This window comes from Cupressus sempervirens, chromosome 4, assembly GCF_028749045.1.
Source record: "Cupressus sempervirens isolate cs-2001-9-10 chromosome 4, ASM2874904v1, whole genome shotgun sequence".
NCBI classification, from domain to species: Eukaryota; Viridiplantae; Streptophyta; class Pinopsida; order Cupressales; family Cupressaceae; genus Cupressus; species Cupressus sempervirens.
The window spans coordinates 320,685,567-320,699,896 of record NC_143121.1 but is presented as its reverse complement, the minus strand read 5'-3'; the positions used below and the strand labels follow the sequence as shown (position 1 = coordinate 320,699,896).

General features: G+C 34.7%; 1 pseudogene across 5 annotated transcripts; it reads left to right on the top strand.

The window, feature by feature from the left end:
- The first annotated feature begins 959 nt into the window (after nt 1-959).
- On the top strand, nt 960-5,219 carry LOC149561327 (pentatricopeptide repeat-containing protein At4g14050, mitochondrial pseudogene; annotated as a pseudogene). 5 transcript variants are annotated; one of them, XR_016363798.1, is made up of 5 exons: nt 960-3,837; nt 3,937-4,045; nt 4,390-4,475; nt 4,793-4,854; nt 4,984-5,219. The product of XR_016363798.1 is annotated as a pentatricopeptide repeat-containing protein At4g14050, mitochondrial pseudogene, transcript variant X1 (transcript). The 5 variants fall into 5 exon arrangements; XR_016363801.1 differs by having other exon boundaries at nt 1,006-3,837; nt 4,741-4,854; XR_016363800.1 differs by having other exon boundaries at nt 1,012-3,837; nt 4,399-4,475.
- Nucleotides 5,220-14,330: the final 9,111 nt, after the last annotated feature.

Sequence of the window (14,330 nt, the reverse complement as noted above, 5' to 3'; positions counted from 1 at the left end):
TAGAAAAAAAATTAAGTTTAATCGTGAGTTTTATTTTTCATTTCTAAATACTTACCTTTGAAACAATAACATTTTTGTTCTTAATAACTAATATACTAATTCATAAATAACTAATGAATTAAAAAATTGTTAAAAATTATGTAAACAAATATATGATATTCTTTAAATATTTGTCTAATATAAAATCAATTCATATTAAAAAATTAAATATAAAGATATTAATTTTAATTTTGAAGTTTCAATTATAATGCTATAATATAATCAATTAATAATTTATAATATTAATTAGTATTAACTTTACATCTTAGTTTAATATATTATTAATAAAAAATTGATAATAAATTTTAATATTTATTTATATATTTTTCTCCATTTAACCATGCTATTTCATTTGAGATTAAAATTATTTTAAATAAAATTAAAAATATACTTGAAAATTAGTTATACAAATTTAATTTATTTTTTTAAAAAACTTTAAAATTTAAATCTTCTTTAATTATAATCAAGATGTTTGTTGAATTTATTTTTTAAATTTATTAGTTAATTGAAATTTTACTATATTAGTTTTTATATACTAATATAATACTCTTTATAATTTTGTATACAAATCATTTAAATTTTTTTAAATATAGTATCACTTGTTCATAATTTTTGAAATCAAAATTACTATGAAAACCTATTATTTTTATAAAAGAATGTCATTCATAATTTTGTTCCTTGATAATATAAGCCCTTATAAATGATCATCTGACATGTATTTAAGGCCTTTTGGCAAGCATTTACCCCAGTGCTACCCAAATTTTTACTTTTTTAGTTAGCCAAAAATTAGAATTTTGCCCAGAAAATTAGCCCTGAGCCAATCAGAATTAAAAAAATTCACTGTCATAAATGATTTAAAAAATTAAGTCACTAAAACCTTAACTTCCAAATATATATGTGCCATAGAAATTAATTGCAGGAGACAACCCTGCGTTATATAAGGCAGGGACTACTAAGTGCTTTGGGAAAGTAGATTGTAAACTTTCCCTTTTTCCGCAATTTTTTTCAAAATGGAGACAGTCGACGAGGACATACATTAGTGCAGAACTGCTACGGGAGGTTTAGCTTTTTCGATGGGTTTTAACGCTGGAGCCAATCGAAAGTTTTGGAAGACCACAAATCAAACAACGCGCCTGGAATGCAATACGGTGGAATGGTAACATGGCACTGATGAACACAAAATATGAAAGATATCTGCAACTTTTTATGTGTAGGCGAAGTTTCGTCTTCAGATCAATTTTTCACTTTCATACCCATGCCTTGGCATTTCACAAAACATATGCTAGTAACGTTATTACGACTACATATCAACGTAATAACGAGAAAGTATACAATAAAGATGAAGAAACGACGACATTGCTTCAATTGCAGAAGTGTATCAATACAAGATCTTTGCCAGAAGCCAAACTTGTTCATACCCACATTATCAAAACTGGATCTGAAGATGATGCTTTTCTAGCAACTAAACTTATAATTATGTATGCAAAGTGCGGGTGTTTGACGAATGCATGCACTTTGCTTGACAAAATGTCTGAACAAACACTCGCTGCATGGAATGCCATTCTTGGAGGGTATGCACAGAATGGCAGGCTGGAGGATGCACTTGCAGTGTTTGACAATTTGCCTGAGCGAAATGTTGTTTCGTGGACTACCATGGTTGCGGGGTTGGTGAAGGGTAAACGGCTTCATGATGCGCGAATACTGTTTGAGAAAATGCCTGAACGAAATGTTGTGTCATGGACTGCAATGATTGTTGGGTATTCTCAGAATGGGGAATCTGAAGAGGCTCTCGCCTTGTTCCATCGAATGCAACAGTCAGGAATGAAACCGAATCAGTTTACGTTTAATAGTGTCCTCAGTACTTGTGCAAATCTGGGAGATCTAGAGCTTGGCAATGCAGTGTATGGGCAGATCATTAAGATGGGATTGGAATCAGAGAGTTCTGTGTGCAATGCCCTTGTTAATTTATATGTAAAGCTTGGTTATTTAGATAGAGCAAAACAGGTGTTTGACAAAATGCCCGAACGAGATGCATATTCCTGGACTGCACTGCTTACAGGATATGCGCACAATAATAGGATGGAAGATGCACGCTACTTGTTTGATAAAATGCCGGATAAATGTGTTGTTTCATGGAGTGCAATGATTGCAGGATATTCTCAGAATAACAGCTGCGAAGATGCTTTAAACTTGTTTGTCCAGATGCTGCAAGCAGGGGTGAAGCCTAATCGGTCAACACTGGCTAGTATTTTGAGTGCATGTGGCGCTCTTATAGCATTAGAAAGTGGCAGTCAAGTCCATGTTTATATCATTAAAACGGGTATTGAATTGGACATCTTTGCCCGGAGTGCCCTTGTCGATATGTACGCCAAATGTGGGAACATGGAATGTGCAAAACAGGCATTTGAGACGTTTTTAGAAAGAAATGTTGTCTCGTGGAATTCAATGATTACTGGATATGTTAAGAACGAGAGAGTAGATGAAGCATTTGAACTTTTCACCAAAATGCCCGAGCAAAATTTGGTCTCCTGGAATTCGATGATTGCGGGATATTGCCAAAACGAGCAGGCTGTGAAAGCCCAAGAACTTTTTTCCCAAATGCAAATGGGGGGCTGGATCCCAGATCAGTTTACCTATACCAGTGTACTTAGTTCATGTGCAGCCATGGCAGCTATGGAACAAGGCCAGCAAACACATGCCAAAATTATTGGGCATGGATTGGTGTCCGATGTCCTTATGGGTAGCGCTCTGGTTGACATGTATGCTAAATGTGGGAGCATTGAATATGCTCGGCGAGTTTTTGATAAAATGCATACGAGAAATGTTGTTTCGTGGACCACAATCATTTTAGGATATGCCCAGCATGGGCATGGCAAAATTGCACTGCAACTCTTTAATGAAATGCAACGGGCAGACATGAAGCCAAACCATACTACCTTTCTTGGTGTTCTGATTGGCTGTAATCATGCTGGCCTAGTGGATGAAGGTTGGAATTCGTTCACGTCAATGAGTCGCGATTACTATCTCACACCAAGGGAGGAACATTACGCATGCATGGTTGACCTCCTCTGTCGAGCTGGGCATCTAAAGCAAGCTGAGAAATTTATCGATGACATGCCATTTCCACCAGTTAGTATTATGTGGCATACTTTGCTTAGTGCTTGTAGGAAATACGTAGAAATAGATCTAGGTGAGCGTACGGCTAAACGGCTTTTTGAAATGTCCCCAGAAAATCCTTCAACGTATATAATGCTGTCAAACATTTATGCTGCATCTGGCAGGTGGACTGATGTGGCGAATGTGAAACGGATGATGAATGACAGAGCAATAAAAAGGAGTCCGGGATGTAGTTGGATTGATGTCAAGGGCAAGGTACATGCATTTCTTGTTGGAGATAAATTACACCCCCAAAGAGATAAGATCTATGAAATGCTGGAGAGACTATCTGGACAGATCAAGGAAGCAGGGTATGTACCTGAAACAAATCGCGTGGTACATGACGTGGAGGAGGAGCTGAAGGAAAATATCATTTCTCATCACAGTGAGAAGCTAGCCATTGCATTTGGGCTTCTTAATTTGCCACTTGGTAAACCTATTCGGATACTAAAGAACCTTCGTGTATGTAGTGACTGCCATAATGCAATCAAATTCATTTCCAAGATTGTTCAACGACAAATAGTTGTGAGGGATGTTAGCCGCTTCCACCACTTCCAGGATGGTCTTTGTTCTTGCGGGGACTATTGGTGATGCTAAAGATCATTAACAAGAATGCTGTAAGAGCTGAAACATCATCTCAAGGTATTTCGTCTGTTTTTGCTACTGCTTCTGAAGATTTCTGAATCAAGTATATCATTTAATTTTAGATACTGAACTCAATTGATCTTTGTTTGATGCCAGAATCTTAGCATACATCATAAGGCGTATATGTGCAACAGGCTCGGCTCCTCAGATAGCCTATTGTGAAGGTTCCGTCATAGATTCGCCAATTATGAACGTTCAGATAAAGGTGTTGTATATTCTATTTATGTTTGGCATGTTGGCATTAGTCTTTTTATCACATTCTCTATGAATTCTTAATAGCTTAAGTAAAATGTTTATGAAAAACAATGGAACCAACACTTCAGCCATCTTGCTTCTTGTTGCATCTTTGAGTAACAATTCACAAACCATATTGAACATATTGCCAGATATCTGGCATGCCTTATGTGAAGCCTTTCATGATCTTTAGGATTGCATAACTACCATATTGGATGTTTTTTGGTTATAAATTCCTAATTATCTGGTAGTATTGCTTATTAAAGAAGACTGCAGGATCCTAACTTTAATACTTTTTTTGAATGAATTGCATAGAAATTTCAGACTGAGACTTGAGGATCAGACTTCAATTTCCTTCGGATGAAATCACAGAGAAATTTAGAGCTGATAATTTGGAGCTGGTAAGACCAATATTCTCTAATCCTGTAGATTGATGATATATTGGGACTCACGCAACCTAATTCTACAGTTCATCTAAAATAATTAGTCGTGACTTGAATTGACATAAATAGTTTTTATTGAAATAATCTTATGAACACTACTTTCTGATCGGCAATGCAGCCAAGAAATGGTCCTAGAACCAGATACCGTTGTTTGATAGGGAGAGACATAAATGCTAACACAGAAGCTATCTTTTCATTTCATTTTGGTTTTTTGGTTCATTAGAATCATATTAACGAATACAGCCTTGTGGGCATTACATGCTGATCATCAAAAGCCACTTGAGCAATGTTTCCAGAGCCAGGTCAGCGAGAGTACAATTGGAGAACAGTATAAATTGTAAGGGACACCTTATATTGTCAAATTTGAACTGTCGAATTTCCATTGAAGTCTAGTTCCTCATAGATTATGCTCGTCTCAAGCTCCGATTTTTTTTGGTAGGTAACCACTATGTTTCTCTTTTTGCAGAGAATCTAAGTTTTCTGTTCAAAGTCTCAGCTTTGATGCATGTTGCAAATGCAGTGAGAGGACATGAAATTCCCGAGATTCATGTCATCTTAATTCACAGAGAAAAAGAGTGGAGGAGAAATAAACATTCAAAAGTGACAATGACCTGATTGAAAGATACAGTGAGTATTAAAGCTTCTTGAAAAGATCAAGATCTTGAACAGATCACCAGTGACTACGAAGATTCATTTACGAAATGCTTTTTAAATGTGGCAAGACTAGACTTTACAAGCTTCTAAAGCCCAAAGATACCTAGAAATTCTTAAATCTAACCATAGAAAATGTCATCCATAAGTGAGCATATGGTGTATTCAGGATCATAAGATGAAATGTGTTGACTTTACCATGCATGTGATTTCAAAACAGGTGTTAAAAAAAATTGATGATTAATTTATCAACAAGTGCAGTATTCACCATCAGATATATCAGAAGCAAGACAAGGCGTTACAAAATTTGTGTGCATGCATTTTTTTAAGTACTTTTATAGAAGCCACAACCTATTAACAATACTGAGGCACAGCTACATTTGTCATGTTCTTATTTGTGGATTTATTTATACCAAGACTTGTTAAATTCCTGCAATGTATGATTATTCCCATTTCCCTTTCATAAGATGAAATGGGGTGGAGTTGTGGACCTAGTTTTCTATTTGTTTAAGGTAGAAAGCTTTGTAACTGTAAGTTGAAAATCCTTAAAAAGGTTTAAGAGTGTTTTCTTAGGTTTGGATTCACATATATTCAAGGGTTAACCCTATTAAGCAAATAGACGGTCATGATCTTTCATGCATCAATAATTTATGGGAGTTTGATCTGCTTATAAGGTTGATCTTGAAAAGGATCTACAAAGAATATCAATGTTCTACGCTGGGAATTCTTTCTGTCCATGATTAATATTGAGAAAGGACCATATAAATATTGTTCAACAAAATCATTATGGCAGTTGCTTTGTCTTATTATTAGACCATGGCTTGTTTGACTTGGTACCATGTCTCGTTATTGCTCAGGTAATGCAGAGATCTGTATGCCTTTGGTATTATAGCTATCCATTCCAATTATTAGCATGGTATTTTTGAAATGGAGTGAATGGTCATTGCAAACAGAAAATCACATCTAGATCTGTGAGATAACTAGTAAATATGTCTATAATTGCTCAAAATAGAATGGGTTGCAGTGGAAGCCCAATGATGGCAAAAATCCCTAAGGCAGGGATCTCATGAGGGGGGGTGGCTACAGGTCTATTTTTTAGGTACAAGAGGTCATATGAGAATTTTTTTGAGGGGCTACAAGTTTAATTAGAATCTTTTCCTTCATAATAGGAGCCCCACTTTTTTAGGAAGTGGATGAAAATGGGTGGGGTTGGAAATAACCCCACCAGCTTCGGAAAAAATCTAGCCATTTATCTAAAAAAGTCTTTTATCATAAAATAAATTTTAAAAAAAAATTTCCTTAAATTTGAGAGCTGAAACTCAAATTACAAAATCCATAAGACCTCTCAGCTTACAAATTTCCTAAAAAATCTCAGCAGGTGCAGCGCTATTTTTAAGGAAGCTGGCTTCCATGGGACCCCAGCCTAAGTGAAATCACATTCACAGTGGACTTGTGTCTCTAAGTGAGGTCCCATCTGTTGTGTTTTTTAGACTTTCTAGCTGCTAATATTTGACCCCTATTGTATGTTAACGAATCCCCGTGGCAAATGGAAGTTCGTTGAGGTATTTTAGCCTCCATTATTACTTCCAGGAGTAAGTTGCAGCTTTCTAGCATTTGATTTGTCTTTCTATTATTATATTCCGTCAATGTTTTTAGCTATATTGTCAACCATATAATTACGTCGAGAGGCATCTACGGTGGCAGCTTTCGATCCATGTACAGTTTTATCCTTGTGTTTTGAATTGACATCTGTGCTAGCGGCAGAAATGGAGAAAACAAAATATTTGTGAAGCTGTTTTAATGCTGAGGATATGAAGAGGTTGTACCCGTTTTTGGATGCATTGGCAATATTATTTATGACATTAATTTTAATGCCGAGAGGCATCTACGGTGGCAGCATTGGATCCATGTACATTTGAATAATGTTTTCAATTGACGTCCATAATAGCACTAGAAATAGAGAAAACAAATCGTTTGTTAAGTTTTAATATTAAGGATATCAAATGTTTGTAACTGTTTTTGGATGCATTGGCAAGTTTGTAACACTCATTTTTACATTGAGAGGACGTCTTGATCTGAATTTGGTAGTGAATTCATTCAACAATACAAGGTAAGCAAAAACTTATAAGTATTGCGAAAAAATGGACAATAGAAACCCTTATAATTAGTTGTATTCATCAAAGGTTGTTACAACTTGTTTTCCCTCAAACCGAATAAATCGGTGAACTTAATTCCAAGTAGATTTTATTCTTCAAAATTCTTATTGTTTATAAAATTAAAATTTGGCATTAGCGGTTAGTTATTTTCAAACCTATTAATTCGCACCACTAGTCCTCCTCTGAAAAACTTTCTTGAATCAGTTAATAGATTAGTTATGAAATTGGTGGAAGTTTTCAAATTGGTTAAACTGTTGCAATAGATATCAATTTTCTAGACTTTGATGGGGTAAAAAAAAAAAAATTTGTAAGCATGGCGTCTCATATCAAGCCCGAGTCTTTAGAGACTACAAAGGGTTATTCTCATGAAGGAAGAGAACAAAGGAATTGTTCTTCATCTAATGGTTGGGGGTGTTTTGCAATGGAGTTTTTGTTGAGGTTTCTTGCATTGGCTGCAAGTCTTGGTGCAACAGTTGTTATGTCAAAGGCTAAACAAACAGAACTTGTGCCTGTTGTTGTTAATTATGTTCCTGTTCTAGTTAATGGGCTTCCTGCTCTTGTTCCTGTGCTTGCTAAATACCATTATTTCCTTGCTTTCGTTTATTTTGTTGTGGTGAATTCAGTGGCTTGTGAATACTGTGTGTGATCCATCCTCGCCTCTTTCTCCAAACGCAAAAAGTCCTCTGCTCTCAACACATTTCTTATCGATGTTACAGATTTGTGGGACATATTTTTAGAGTCAGGGGCAGAAACTCTAGCGCTCGTTTCCAGAATGCTAGCAAATTTGGATGGAGTAGAAAATTTGCAGCAAAAGAGATCAGTTTTGGAAGTGAAGCCCACATTGCAATGTTGCAAGGTGTAGAACAACTCGCAGATGCAGTGAGGGTGACCATGGGAACGAAGATTGGAAGCCATTCTATCTGATTTTGAACAGCCATGGGTAAAGAGGATTAAAGATGCAATCTTCTTGGAATCAAAGCTTATATGGTGCCTTGTTGCCCCTGTAGTTGCAGTTTACATGATAAACTATCTAATGAGCCTGGTTACACGAATACTCCGTGGTCATCTAGGGAACTTGGAGTTTGTTGTCGCTTATCTTGGGAACAATGGATTTCAAGTTTTTGCTTATGGATTCGTGGCAACCAGAATATAAAACAAGTGTGTGTGACTGGAGCAGTGGAGTACATTGGATCATGACTGGTCGAAAATCCGCTAGAAAGGGGTTGCATTGTCAATGCAACCCTTAGAGACCCAAGGAATGGACACATAACATTTGGGGTTGGAAAGGGAGAAGGTTTTGGCAAATTATTGGAGCGGCAAATTGATGAATAGTGTTAACCCAGGTTCCTTTTATTAATTATTTTGTCAAATGCTTGATATTCGTGCTTCATTTCAGAGTTATGAGTGTGTGGAAATGAATGGAAATGTTTATGTTGGTAGATGTTAGAAGTGTGTTATTGTAATTTTTCATGGATTTTGAATTGCTCTGTCCGCTTAAGGAAATCAACTTCGTAACTTAAAAGGTCTGGCTAGTTATCTATGAGGCAATTGGGTTAGATTGTGTAAGGGTCGGACCTATGCATTTCACCAAGTAAACAATAACCATCAAATGGTCAAAGTACGTAGACCATTAGTAATCACAGCAAAACAATCCCTTGTGTTAAATGATGACTCCTCCATCAAATGCATCCATTACTAACTCAAAAGCTTGGAACAAATGCCATCATGAAATTTTGGTTCCCTAATGGTCATCAAATGCATAACCCATTGTTGTCAATCAATATTTCAGGGCAAATGCAATTTCAAGAAAAATGTAACTTAAAGTACCGAACTCTATAAAGGTAGATGCTAAAAAAAATTGGAGGCCCATGAGTTAGGTGGAATGGTTTGGAATAAGAATAGTTTAAATTTTAAGAACTCTTAGATGATGCCTAAAGAGAGTATAGAAAAACACACTATTCAAGGGAAATAATTCATGACTATTAATAATTGAAAAGTAGGAGAAAGGAAGACGTGTTTTTGAAGTATGGAAGCATTAATATGTCGATAAAGAATTAGAGGATGTTTTGGCTTCCTTAATCTTTTTTGTTCCATAGTGTACATGTCATATATTGATTATAGATGTTGACATTAGCCAAGAAGAGTGAATATTTTATCATTACTATGTTTCTCATATTTAGAGTTTCATGAAGTAAATGGCATATCAAACAATATGAATAAATAAAGGATATGATATTGACATGTTTGATAATTAAGTGGATGTTTACATTCCTTTATATGTATAGAATGCAAATGAGAATTACGATGTATTATGTGTTAAATGAAAGTCTTGGTGTAATGTTTCTATATGTATGGAATGGAATTAGATTTTACAAGGTACGATGTTGAAGATGATAAGCTAATAAAGTCGTATAATGATTTCATGATGACTTTACCTGACATGTTCAGGATGACACATTACGGATTGCTTATGATTCTTAATTTATATGTTTCACATGCATATATGATGGTTATGATGTGAATTGGAAATAAGGATAAATTCTTTTAATTATGAAAAGACGGATACTAACCTAATTATGTGGGTGTGTGAGTGTTTGTTTAGTATATTAGTTTTATAATATGATTTCTCGTTACTACACAACTCCATTACTTTCCTCTTAGTTTTTCTTGTTTAGTCTTCCTCGTTATCGGGCTAGTTATCTTTCATGTTTGGAAAGATTCCAGGGAAGCTTAACAGCTTCGTGGTAGGGTGGTAAAGCACTCCTATAGTATTCTCATCCTTTGTGTTCTTAGATAGGTTATGGAGCTCTTTTCAACTTGGTCCTCATGGATGGATCATCTGGTATCTAGTATCTAAAATCTAGTAATGAAATTATGGTTTTTCAACTTGGTCGTCATGGATAGATCATCTGGTATCTAATATCTAAAATCTAGTAATGAAATTATGGTTTTTTCTAAATTTGAGCATATATGTATATGTATCATTTTTCTTAAATTAATGATAATGAAATTATGGTTTTCTCTAAAATTGAGCATATATGTATATCTATCATTTTTCTTAAAATTAATGATAGTTAATCAACTAATGTTGACTAGTCAATATTCAAAAAAAATTGACTCTCATTGAATTTTTCGCATTTTATGGAGATTGTTGATGTGGCATTGGTTTTGCAGGGGCAGTCTTTACATATGGTATTAGAGCTCTTAGTTCCACACTTTGGCCTTGAGTTCACTATGCTAGACACAGAACTATAAGTCAACTAATTCACTTTATGTTGTATGAGTTGATGACATGGGTTGCATATTGTCTCTCTTAGCTATGATTACTTTTGACATAGAAGGATATGATGTTCCTTATGCATGTCATGATCTTGAGTTAAAATTGCATTCCTTTAAAGATTGTCAAAATGAAAAGTTTATGGAATGACCGGTAAATTGTGTACCTCATATGGTTATAATTATATTTTTCTTTAAATTATGTGACAGTATAAAATGCCTATTGATGTAGTACACTTGAAGTATTTATTCTTTGCATACAAGATGCAAGAAGGGGGTGAATTTCTATTAATTGTTGAGATAGTCAAATGATGGTTGACTTTTACACTAGGTTATGAGTGCTCTTGAATTCAAGATTTGGCTTGTGATAGCAATGAAAATGTCCTTTTATTATGTAAATGACATGTGATGCACATGTGGTGCAATAATTTATGTTTATTTTATGCCAGATTCATGAGGTTCATTGATTAACTTAATATAATAAGTAGGAAGAACATGGATTTAATTTGCAAAAGTATTGCATGTTCCAATTAGAAATGTGTGATTATCAAGATAAATTGCATGTTATGCATGAGAAGTTTGGTTATGTTCTTAGTGACCCTTGGATGCAAGGTGTCATTAAACATCTACTCCCTCTTGGTGACTAGTGAGAGTCATTATGTTTTAAGTGAATTGGATTTTTACTTTATTATGTTCAATTTCATGAACTTGGATATGATGAAGGACTAGCTTGAAATTTTATGTTCTTTGTGACCACCGAGCCACCAATTTCTTATGTGACCTATTTATTGCGACTCTTGTTCACTTTTAGGTTTTTTATCTCCTTTTTGGACTTTGACTTGAGAATTATGAGTATTGTTTCAAGATTTCTTTGATCTTGAGGTGGCTAGGGTGTGTGTGTGTATTTTTTATGATGCTAGTCCTGTGATTCGGAAGTGATTTCATCAATTATGTTCATTGTGGAGCATTGATAGGATGTATAAGAGAGTAGATTGTGAAGAACATGGCATTCTTACTTTTGCATTTATTTTATGTTATTTTTATTATTTTGGAAAGCTTAGACTTCCGGTGTGGGTGTCAAATGTGGACAAACAAGGAAGGGTAGAAGTGTTGCTTTTATTTTCCATTCTACCTGCCAGTGTAATATTGGCACTACAAAAATGCTTTGGCCAAAGCTATTTGCATATGTTATTGATATGCTTGCCCATGTTTCATCTCCCTGCCACATCCATGATTATGGTTACTTGGACATATGTGGGAAGTAGTATGTTTCATGGTTTCACCAGATACCTCCTTTTTTTGCACTATTGGGCATTGTCATGGATCCCATAGAAAGTACCTATGGTATTGTGAAGGCATTGCCAACCAAATTGAGAATTCTACGTGTTAGGTAGGATCCCAAGGAAGTGCATTTTGTATTATTATTGGGCATCGCAGGGTCGGACATTCTATGTTTTAGCTAGAATCCCATGGATGTGTAAGGCTTCATAGTTGGGCAGGAAAGCACCTCCAACCATATTTTATGTGATGATTTAATGGCATTAAGGTCATACATCACAACATGTGCTTATATGTTAATGGCATTAGGGTCATACATCACAACATGTGCTTATATGTTAGTTAAGCACACTATGGTGACAAGATGGGGTTGAGGGCCTAAGGTCACTAGATTGATAAAAATTGGATTTACTGATCTTTGTAGGTGATTGGTGAGCATACCTAGATGATTTACTTAATGGTGTTGATCATATGGTAGAATATATTGCACTTGTATGATGTGCTTATTGTTCCATGTCCAATGTGTAGGTTGACATTTTCTATGATGCCCCTTGAGGTATGATGCTTTAAATTATACTTCATGTATTTATTAAATCATGCATTTGATGGATGGATGGTGTGTAGGTTGACATCCTTGGATAATGTCATGTGTTACGTTCTTGAATGGATAATTATTTGTTAATCCTTGATTATGGTAACTGAAATAGTTGTTGACTATTCAACTAGGGTTTTTCTTTCTTACTTATGTGTTCTTTCAATTGATAATGTGACAATTGCTTAGTAGGACATGGTTTTTACATACAATAGAATAAAGTTGGACATGTAGGTCAACTTCTTCTGATATTTTCATTTATGGCATAGTCATGTGATCATATGTTGTGTTCGACAATTTGGTCAATAATTGGTTATAAAATGTAATATTTATTGCACCTATCATTTCGACATGTAAGTTGGAAAGTAGAATGAAGTTGCAAAATTAATTGGAAGATATTGTATCTACTTGTTGATTCAACTATTTGTAAACAATTTTTGACTAACCTAACTTGACTTTTTTGCCTATGTGGCAAGTGCTTGAAATGCAATGTTTCTATAAGAATGCAAATAGGTATGTATAGATCCCTCTTTTATCTACGTTGATAATATTTTTGCATTGGTGTTATGTTTATGTGATGATCCACCATGCATGTGACTTCTACTTTATAGAAAGTTGTTGACTCATTTTATTTAGTGAACTTGGTCAATAAATGACAATTCACAAATGGTCATCTTGAGTTATCTGTTTGACTCCTTGCTGATATGTTGTTCGACATAGGATTAGTCATATTGTATTTGACTTAGATTTTGGATCAATGTTTCTTTGATACATATGACTATGTGGCCTTTATGTCATCCATTTACTTATCATATTGATTAGATGTATGTCATTAATTCTCAACTATATAACACATTATGATGTAAATACATTCGGATGTCAACTTTTGCAAGCATTTAGATGCATAATGATGATTAAATGTTAATGATTACATTAATGATGTTATGTGTGCATGTCATTATATTTCATGATGATTCAAATGAGGATGAGTTAGATGTAATGGGATTGCATTACTTGATTATGTTTCGTGGACACTGCTCTATTAATGTGGGCAATTACTCACTTAGTGAGCACCACATGTTAGATGGTGTATGGTTGATTATTTAAGTTACTCATGATTAAGATGCGATTAAAAGATGAGTTAAGAAGTCGTAAAGATAAAGGGAAAATGTTGACTACTAATATTTGAATACTAATATTGTGAATGGGCTAAAACCACTATGAGTGTATGTGTATAAGTATAGTAGGAAGTGGATATGAAGGACCTACTAGTGGGTTCAAATCCATGTGCTCCAAGGTATGGTAAGTAAGCACAGGTATGTGTGTGATATCATAAAATTGTAAGGTAATATGTTACTAGAATTTTGAAAATCATGGAGATAAGGAAGTATTTTGTAGTGTTTGCCCCTAGTTTGCTTCTTTCTTTTATTGTCAAACTCTTTTAGGCCAGTTTATGCTTGTTGATTAGTAGCACTATCTTTCAAATTATCAAATATTGTTTCATATTTAGGTAATTTTTTATGATGATTATTGCAGTGATTTTAGTTATTGACGATGATTAGTTAGATGGACTATCATGTGTTTTTTTATGGATACTTACCCCATACTGCATGTGTATGGTGTGTGTGTGTGTGTGTGTTTTATTTATGTATGGCATTTCTGATGTGGTTAAGAAAGGGAGTTGTAGTCACCTGCTAGTCAAGGTCTACACAATGCACCACTTCCTGCAATTGCCCATTTAGTTTAGAATATTGTGTTTGTACATGCGTGGATTTTATGTAGATTGTAGGTACCAAGTATCGACTTTCTTGAATTGCCAAGATGAGCATACCCTATCGCGTTATCTTAATGGTAAGAGAA